The sequence below is a fragment of the Euprymna scolopes genome, chromosome 22 (genome assembly GCF_053919585.1).
Source record: "Euprymna scolopes isolate OS-2025 chromosome 22, ASM5391958v1, whole genome shotgun sequence".
Taxonomy (NCBI): domain Eukaryota; kingdom Metazoa; phylum Mollusca; class Cephalopoda; order Sepiida; family Sepiolidae; genus Euprymna; species Euprymna scolopes.
Genome location: NC_136503.1, coordinates 97100599 through 97110114, shown reverse-complemented (window position 1 = coordinate 97110114; position 9516 = coordinate 97100599). Strand labels below are relative to the sequence as shown.

General features: G+C 34.6%; 1 pseudogene; it reads left to right on the top strand.

Moving 5' to 3' along the window:
* The first annotated feature begins 4240 nt into the window (after positions 1 to 4240).
* LOC145243999 (5S ribosomal RNA) lies at positions 4241 to 4357 on the top strand (annotated as a pseudogene).
* Positions 4358 to 9516: the final 5159 nt, after the last annotated feature.

The window sequence follows — 9516 nt, the reverse complement described above, 5'->3', positions numbered from 1 at the left end:
AAAAAATAATTCAGAATTCTTATTTTTTATAAACTTAGGTATTAAACGAAACGTTAACATTCTTAATAAAAAATAAAAACACAAACAGAAACAAACTAAGACATGAGGACGAACATGCTATGTTGTTCCAAAACTGTTCACCTTTTCAAAGTCAAATATACTCGAGCTGAGATAAAAAACAAATTCTTCAGCCAGTGAGTCAAGTACAACAAACATTAGCCCAGTTTGGCAGGACCTTTAAAAAGCGTTTTCAAAACTACTTATTCTGAACATAAAGCATTTTTTTCCTGTGAACAATTCACGAATGCACATCTCTGAAACTGATGACAAACAGATAAAAAAAAAATCCGATGACCACCTCCCCTCCTAATAATTTTTTTTTAATTTTGACCCTTTAGCTATCTTTTCTTCCGGATAAAAACCGCTCAAAATTGTCAACACGTTTGCATACACTATATACTAAATTTCAATTCTGTAGATCACACACATCTATTCTCACTTATAATTGTATTTGAGCACTATAAAAGTGGTGGCGGGTGTCTATTTAAATAGACATTCCGACGAGGTATTTACGGGCGTCGATTCCATGGTCGAGTGGGAGAACTGCCGACTGTCAACACGACGTTTGTAGGTTCAATCCTTGGCTCAGGAGAGATGCGAAGCTCGTTGTTTACGAACAGGCGATTTGAGCACTATAAAAGTGGTGGCGGCTGTCTATTTAAATTGACATTCCGACGAGTTATTTACGGGCGTCGATTCCATGGTCGAGTGGGAGACCAGCCGACTGTAAGCACGACGGTTCTAGGTTCAATCCTTGGCTCGGGAGAGATGCTAGTCTAGCGGCACTGATGAGTTGTGATACAACGAAACAGGACTCTATGTCGATGACTACAAATATATATATATATATATATATATATATATATATATATATATAAAAGTGAGAAAATGTGTGGAAGAACACGGCTCAACCTATATAATTAAAGGATTTGTGATCTACGGATTGGAGATTTGGTATATAGTGTATGCAGACATGTGGACATTTTTGAGTGGTTTTCATCCGGAGAAGGGACTGCTAAATGGTCAAAATGATAGAAGGGAGTGTAGTCATCGGGTTATATATATATATATATATATATATATATATATATATATATATATATATTACATATGTGCATATTGATTTCTGTCACTACTGTAACGAAACACACGTTTGCATGTAGAGTTCATCGCAGGGTAAAAAATCAAGGAATAACTCGACTCACATATTGTTCGGTTGAACAACAGACATTTATTTCCAGGTACTTTAAAAACCTCTTTTCTATATTTCAAACCTTTTGTTCTCGTCCCATTTGTGTAACACGTGTAACTGTGTCCTCCTCTCTAACGTGATCATCGGTCTTCGCGCATGTTCTTTTTTATGATCTTTTTATTTCCTTCTTCCTCGCCGTGCCGTCACCTCTCACACAGATCGGTCATTTGCGTACAGCTGCTGCTGCTGCCATACGCACGTCCGCATTCTGTTACACAACTCTGTATAGAAAGGCAGCATCTTCAGATCAGATTTTATTCACGATAAAACCAGGATTATATATTTTCTTCACAAGAAAGGTCTTGCGGAATTTTTAATTTTGATTTTAAATAATGTATTTTCAAATGAGTTTTAGTTATAATATCTTTATATTCTAAAGAAAATGTTTCGCCCTATCCAATCGTTAAACTTACAATCGTTTTAAGACAGAACGTTGGATACAAGATGAAAAAAAGCAAATTTGCACAATTTTCTTATTTCAATTCAAGCTAGGTCGAAAAGTTGCTGAAACAGCTTGCGATGTCAACGAAGCGTTCGGCCCAGCAACCACTACTGAACGCACAGCGCAATGGTCATTTAAGAAATTTCGTAGCGGTGACGAGAGTCTTAAAGTCGATGAGTATATTAGTCATCCGTCGTATGTTGACAACGATCAATTTAGAGCCTTAGTCGAAGTCACTCCACGCACAACTGTTCGAGAATTTCCTTCTGAATTATACGTAATCCATCAGACGATTTCCAACCACTTGAGATTAAAAAGACAAAAGAACTTGATCCATGCCTCACAAAGTGTCATCTTCCCTTCTTTTACGCAACAAGAACGACCCGTTTCTCGACCGGGTTGTGACTTGCGATGAAAAGTGAGTTCTTTATGACAACCTGCACTTCCGAAGTCAGAGTTGCACCCAAACCATTACGGAGGAGAAGTACTGTGCAGAAATGTATGAAATGCATCAGAAACTTTGTCAACAACACCCAGCATTAATCAAAAGAAAGGCTAAATTCTCCTTCACAAAATGGCCGACCGCACGTTGCTGAACCGACCCTACAAAAGAAGGAATTGGGTTATGAAACTTTGCCTCATCCGCCATATCCTTCAGACCTCTCATCTACCGACTACCAGGTTTTTTTTAAGCATCTCGACTTTTTTCTCCGAGAGAAATGCTTAAAAAACCTAAGCGATATCAAAAACGTCTTCAGCGACTTCATCGCCACCAGAACGTAAGACTTTTACGTTACCTGCATTAATACACTTGTTTTTCGTTGATAAAAGTGTGTGATTCCGATGGTGTTTATTTGAATCAATACATTATTGTTGCAGCTGAGATACTTCATTTGAATTTAAAAGTTAAAAACAGCAAGAACTTTTTTGTCAACCTGAAGAACTTCTTCGTGTTGATTGTATTCAAGACTAGAGTCAATAAACATCTGCTATCTTTGGGATAATCATCTTTTATGTTTGTTATGATAATGCCAACCTTCTGTCACGCGAGAAAATGGCGTTCTGCATCTAGTTTGGGGCACTGAATCGTTAGCTTTTCAATACTACTTTTTTTTATTGCAAACTGAACTCAATAACATAAAAAAATTCAAATTAAATTTTGAGGTATACTAGGGCTTTAACAGGGGCTCATTCGCTCTGTAATGAAATGTTCTGCCACGAAGCTACATCTCTAGAGTGAATAAACTTGTTTGGTTTTTAAGAAGAAATTATTTGCTAAAATTTTATTATCTCCCTTGGCAGGTGGAAAGTTGAATATTCTCCTGTAAATATTATTATTTTTTTTTTTATCTGTAAGAGGAGAAAGATTATTTTTAGGATCGGAGATTTTGGATTTTCGATACGTATCGGATAAATTTCTGTACAAAACATATCTAAACACACTGCCAGATGTATACATAAGCTGTGTAAGAAATTTGAAAAATATATGCTCAGCCGTTTTGGAATATATAAGGAAATGAACTCACACACATGCAAAGTGTCTTTTATACAATATTAGAGATAGAGATTATAAATATTTATTGCGAATAAAGAAAAGACTTTCATCGCCAAATTCTATAAAATTAATTACTCCATCACAATTTGGTAATCATCCTCCACAAATAAAAACGTTGCCAGCAAAATGGTTAATCAATTCCGTCACTAAATATTTAACTAGAGTTCCATTTCCTCTCGGATAATATTATTTTAAATTCTATCTCTGAAGCATAAAACAGACATAAAAAGATAAACATCACATTTAAATCACGTTCAGAACAATATTTTTTCCTTGCGTCGTTGGAAAATGGCGTCTACAAAAACAAAAACAAAAAAACAAAACAAAAAAAAACAAAAAAAAAGCATATAGGTTCATCTGATTTGTTGCCGCGTTATCAGAAACTAATAATTTCAATTTCGTATTTTGGCAGCATTTCGATTCAAATTGTTCAAAACCAAATTCCTAAACGGTGTTGCTTTTTTTTAATTTATTTTTATAAAACTTTAAATTATTCTTTTTTCGAAAATCTCTGATTGAAATTGGCGCTCAAAGGTGAAACGCTTGTCTCATGATTTTCGCTGCGTCAGCTAATTAAATTATTTTTTCCACTTTTCCACATTTCGTAATACCAACGTGGTTTTCAGGCAACCAATAAAAGAGTGACTATTTCATCGTAAACAAGTTATCTTCATTTTAAACCGGAGAAAAAATACATAATATTAGCATCGATCTTTTAATATGAGAGTTGGTATATATATATATATATATATATATATATATATATATGTATATATATGTATATGTATATATATGTATATGTATATATATGTTTATATATATATGTGTATATATATATGTGTATATATATGTGTATATATATATGTGTATATATATGTGTATATATATATATATGTATATATATATATATGTATTTTGTTATTGTCGTAATATATACGGCATAATCACGTTGACACACCGGTTCTCGTCAGATCACCGAAGTTAAGCAACGTTGAGCCTGGCTAATACCAGATGGGTGACCATTTGGGAATTCTAGGCGCTGTATGTGCTCTCGGCATTGTTTCGAGTCGTCTTGTACCTGAACTTGCCACTGGTATGCAACAATGTTGATTCAGGAGAGGCGTGGTTGGAGATTGCTCAACTCTTCCCATACAAATTTCACGCACAGGCACCCTTACAGTGGGTATCCATAGTCTTTCAAGACTGAAGGAAGCCTTTTATATATGTATATATATATGTATATGTATATATATATATATATATATATAATTTATGAAAACAAATTACACGATGACGAAAATAACAACACCATTTTTTCATAAAATAAAAGTCAAGATTTTCCTAAGCTTTCTTTAATTCCATTTCGAGTGTTTCTGAAGTTTTATGTTTGCTTCCATTTAAAGAGCATGTATCTCTGAAATCGGATGTTCAGATTACCCGACGTATGTCATCATTTGGCCGAAACAGTAGTTTTGTTATTGTCGTAACTACGTAATTTAATATCTCTCTCTCTCTCTCTCTCTCTCTCTCTCTCTCTCTCTCTCTCTATATATATATATATATATATATATATATATATATATATATATATATATATATATATTTATTTACCAGTGGTGAAAAAACAGGACTAGAGTTCTCAATGTGTAGCCAGAGCAGTATATAGGAAATTTATCGTCAGAAATCATAGATGGGCATCGTCAGAATTCATAGATGGACATATATGAATTCTGACGATGCTAGTTGGATATTTCTTCTTCTTTTTGAGGATTTTCACCTAGCTGAAACAATATGTTAACTCATTCTGGACTCACAGTAATAAATTTCCTATATACTGCTCTGGCTACACATTGAGCACTCTAGTCCGGTTTTTTCACCACTGGTAAATATATATATATATATATATATATATATATATATATATATATATATATAACTGTAAATTTGGTTCGTTAAAAAAGAATAAAACCATATCACAGTAATAAATGTCCTATATATATATATGTATATATATATATATATATATATATATATATATATATATTATGTAATGTGATTGATAATTTAAAATTTAAAAATCAAATTATAATTAAATTAAAAATCCGTTTCATAAGAAGGAACAACAACAACAAAATCAATTATCTGTACGATCGTTTCGGAAAACAGTGTTTTTATTGTGGTAGACATCAAGTTACGGACAATAATTATTACATATATTTTTTAATAAACAAGGTCTCCTCGTCAGCAAATTTTGAAGGGTTTTTATTAAATGTAAAAGACACCATAAATAAACCTAGCATTAAAAGTAAGGCAGATGTATCTTAAAAAAATTGAAATAAAAGGTCTGGATTTAAAATTGATAAGAAAATTAATATGGGTTGTTGTTCCTTCTTATGAAACGGATTTTTAATTTAATTATAATTTGATTTTTAAATTTTAAATTATCAATCACATTACTTAATATTGAATTAGCTCTAGGATATTTACCTATCGAGCTTATTATATATCTAAATTACAACGAGCACTTTTTCTTTCCTGTATTTTAATTAAACTAGTAATTTCACTGTTACATTAAAATACACTCTGCTCTTTAGACTATTGTTCTAATCTCCTTTATATATATATATATATATATATATATATATATATATATATATATATATATATATATATTGTTTTTAAAATATAATTATAAACTGACACGGGTTTCGTCCTCTACGACTCATCAGAGTGGCTGAATCTAGCGGGATGCGAAATCGGGACCCCAGGGAGAAAAGCCTTAACCTCCACCACTGTTCCGTCTAGCGCGACTGCTTGAAATCGCAATTTCTTCTGAAGATGTTATTTATTTGTTTTTGTTCGCGATATTTTTTAATAAATTCAATTATTTATATGTAAGTGCATTTATGTTACGTGGTGGTTTTTATTATTAGACGAAGGTACCACTTGTGCGCGTATGTTACGTGAGTTCTTATTAAGTGTTCTTGTTTGTATGACAACTTATATATTTGTTGTTGTTCATGTGTGCTGTGGGAGATAGCATGTTGGTGACATTAACAGGTACATGTAAAGAGAGAGACAGTTGTACATTTTTATAAACACAAAGTTCATATTAATACACTTTGAGAGGGCCAGTTGCTTTACTGGAATCAAGGTTCTTGATTAGCTTGGCGACCTCACAGATATCTGTATGTTGCATAGCGTGTTGTCTGTCATAGGAGGAAATACGGGGAATTGATAGCCTTCGTCGCAAGGGGTAGAATTAGCTGCAAAGTTCTTGAAAAATAGTTTGGCTTTGTCTGATGCTTACAATATGACCCCAGGTCCATTGATGATGGTTGGGATAGAACGCACGCTCCTGTTTAAGATCCTGTTTGCTATTTGACAAAATGCTGGGAACCAAGCCGCAGCTCAGCTACTTTGGATTTAACGGACTGAGCATATAGCTCTCTTGCATTTCTTGTTACTCTTTTGCAGTGGGTGCTGACAGTCCTGAACGCGGATTTAGTCTCAGTTCATCTATTGCGTTGGTAGTTATGGAAAAAGTGATTTCTGTGCGCGGTGATAGCAGCACATTCTGGGGAGAACCATGGCTGGCTGTTAGGCTTTTGTTGGAATTTTTTTGGTTGTATGAATCGGTTTATGCCTACGATTAACCATTCGGTCAGATCTAATACTACAGAGGACACATCCTTTTTTAAACATGGAATGCAGAGGTAGATCAGATATAAATGTAAATGTTTGGTAGCAGAACGTGAATTAATTTGATTCGTCTGTCCAAGCAGCATCGTTCAGAAATACAATCTCCAGACTGTGATTTTTAGCTAGAACTAATTCTTACATTCCAATAAATAACTCCCAATATAAACTATTTTAAGAATATCACCGGGTAGATAGATAAATAGATAGATAGACAGATAGATCGATAATAATTAATTTAATTTAACCCTGCTATTATCAAACATATGCAAACAAAGAAATGATTTGCGGTGATTTTAAATGGTACCTTTTCTTTTATCGAAAATTGAACTCATCAATTGAACTCTTTGATATACGGCACAATCACGTTGCCAAACCAGAACTCGCCAGACCACCGAAGTTAAGCAACGTTGAGCCTGGCCGTTACCAGATGGGTGACCATTTGGGAAGGCGAGGCGTTGTATGATGTACTGCGAGGTAAAATACCAGGTTGAGAAACTGGCACGGTCTATCCTTTTCTCGAGGGTAGATGGGACTCTCTTAAGCCCTGGTAGGCACCCCATCTAGTGATGGCATAACGAAAAAAATATTCTTGATGGCCTGAGTGAAGCAACAAATATGCAGCTACCGACAAGATTTTAATTACACTACAAACTCGTGTAGCGAGTTCAACTCGGCTACGGCTGCATTTTTTTTTTAAACTCATGTTCACCCATTATAATGCATATCGCCACTTGGACGTAAGGGGCTACTATTTTGGGGCTTGTCTAGAAAATATAAGCAATATATTTGTTTATGTTACATTTAAACTTCTGCATATTAGTACAACCAGGGAAGCAGGCAGCAGGAAAATAATTCCAAAGTCTAGCTGTTCGAGGGAAGAAACTATTAGAATAGAAAGCTTTCTGGCATTTAGGGACATCAACAGTAAAGGGTTGAGATCTTGTTACTAAGCGGGTTTGTCAGGGATATGTACGTCGAGGGGGTACAACTGAAACGAGGTCATCAGAACACATTCCATCAAAATAGTTGTAAAACAGGCCGAGTGATGTACCATTGCGGCGATGGGGCAGGGGCTTGTGCTTAGTTAATAAATTGGGACCAATTAGATTGGCAACTCTTTTTTGGACTTTATCTAAGAGGGACAGACTAGTGGTAGATGGACCAGCTCAGATGTGTTAACAATACTCCATGCATGGACGAATGGTGGCCTTTTAGAGATACAGGATACTCTCCAGTATGAGTAGTCTTCTAGCTCGATAAAGGGAACCCACCTTCTTTGCAACAGCCTTTGCAATGTCTTCTATGTACTTTCTCAGTTCATATAGCCCACAATTGTTAGACCGCGGAGTTTGAAAGTAGAATTCTCCAGTAGGGTGCTGTTGGTCATGGATATAAGGGGTTGGAGAGGTGTCTTGTAATTGTTAAAGGGGAGCAGCTTAGTTTTACTAGCATTAAATGTTACCATTCATTTGTGAACCAATTCCACTGTAGTCTGGAGGTTATTTTCTAACGAGTCTCCCATTGTCTTAGATTTATGTACGTCTGTTCTTCCCTCATGCATATTATAGAGCGTTGTATCATCAACAAATGTACCCATCTCGGACATAATATTATCAGCGAGGCCGTTTAGGAATATCAGGAATATTAATGGTGCAAGGATCGACCCCTGAGGGACTGCCGCATTAATGTTATGCTGCTTGGATGTACGTCCCTCAATGACAACCTGTACGCTTCTATTGTCTAAGCAGGATCTAATTTGATTTAGTATACGCCCAGTTATACCGTGCGATTTAATTTTCATTAGCGCATCTTTGTGGCAGACTTTGATAAATGGATGGAACTCATTAAGAAGAAAAAATTAAAACAATATAGTGAGGTTCACCCAGGCTTGATCTGGTAGCGCCAGCATATAAAAATAGAGATTAGAGATAAGGATAATATATATATATATATATATATATATATATATATATATATATATATATATACTAGCATTTCAGCCCGGCGTTGCCCGGGTATTTGGAGGGGTATGCTGAGTAAAAAAAACAACAAAAAAACCCGGTCAATTTTTTAAATTTTTGACTCCTATTATGACCCCTTAATATTTATTGTTTAGGGCTCAAACCGAGTTATTAAGTTAGATCCATGTCACAGGAACCTATATCTAAAATTTCAAGTGTTTAGACCAAAATTGGCGTAGGAGTTTGGTAGAGTTCTCAAAGGTCTAATCGTTGAACTTTGACCCCTTAACAACGAAATTTCTGGCCGAAACCCGATCACATAGATTCTCCCAAATCTCAGTACCCTGTATATCAAATTTCGAGTCTGAAGACTGAAAATTAACAGAGTTATTGCGTAGGGATATGTACACAGACACACAGACAGACACATATACACGTTCACTTATATATATATATATATATATATATATATATATATATATATATATATATATATATATATAAAACTGGATTATTTATCTTCCGCCAGACTATCCATTCATGT